This window comes from Schistocerca americana, chromosome 9 (genome assembly GCF_021461395.2).
Source record: "Schistocerca americana isolate TAMUIC-IGC-003095 chromosome 9, iqSchAmer2.1, whole genome shotgun sequence".
Lineage (NCBI taxonomy): Eukaryota > Metazoa > Arthropoda > Insecta > Orthoptera > Acrididae > Schistocerca > Schistocerca americana.
This window is the reverse complement of record NC_060127.1, coordinates 30,734,744-30,735,686: the sequence shown is the minus strand read 5'-3', so window position 1 is coordinate 30,735,686 and position 943 is coordinate 30,734,744. Positions and strand designations below refer to the sequence as shown.

General features: G+C 55.2%; 1 non-coding gene across 1 annotated transcript; it reads left to right on the top strand.

The window, feature by feature from the left end:
* The first annotated feature begins 636 nt into the window (after positions 1–636).
* On the top strand, positions 637–710 carry Trnat-ugu. Its single transcript has one exon. It is a non-coding gene; the product is annotated as a tRNA-Thr (tRNA).
* Positions 711–943: the final 233 nt, after the last annotated feature.

Below are 943 nucleotides of genomic sequence, written 5' to 3'. Positions count from 1 at the left end.
AACAGTGTCCCTAATTTGCTGGGAAGTGGCGGTGCGGTCCCCTACGGCACTGCGTAGGATCCTACGGTCTTGGCGTGCATCCGTGCGTCGCTGCGGTCCGGTCCCAGGTCGACGGGCACGTGCACCTTCCGCCGACCACTGGCGACAACATCGATGTACTGTGGAGACCTCACGCCCCACGTGTTGAGCAATTCGGCGGTACGTCCACCCGGCCTCCCGCATGCCCACTATACGCCCTCGCTCAAAGTCCGTCAACTGCACATACGGTTCACGTCCACGCTGTCGCGGCATGCTACCAGTGTTAAAGACTGCGATGGAGCTCCGTATGCGACGGCAAACTGGCTGACACTGACGGCGGCGGTGCACAAATGCTGCGCAGCTAGCGCCATTCGACGGCCAACACCGCGGTTCCTGGTGTGTCCGCTGTGCCGTGCGTGTGATCATTGCTTGTACAGCCCTCTCGCAGTGTCCGGAGCAAGTATGGTGGGTCTGACACACCGGTGTCAATGTGTTCTTTTTTCCATTTCCAGGAGTGTATTAGGTACATTAAGTATGTAGATTGTGGACAGATGGGAATGTGGCTCTCACGGGAAGCGTGCAAGGGATAAGTCCCTGCAGTCACGCTATTCATCTGTGTCCTCGGTGGCTCAGATGGATAGAGCGTCTGTCATGTAAGCAGGAGATCCCGGGTTCGAGTCCCGGTCGGGGCACACCTTTTCAGCTGTCCCCGTCGAGGTATATCAACAACACCTGTCGGCAGCTGAGGGTTTCAATTAATTATCATTTCTTCTAAAGAAGCTGCACGGTCATCAGTGGTATCCGTTCTTTCAAGAACAGTTACTATCTTCGTATATAAAGTTCTGTTAAGTGACGCCGCTATATTTAGCCGCGTCTGTAACGGAGGTGCGTTTCAAGCGCAGAGCTGTCACCGAGTATCTTCTGG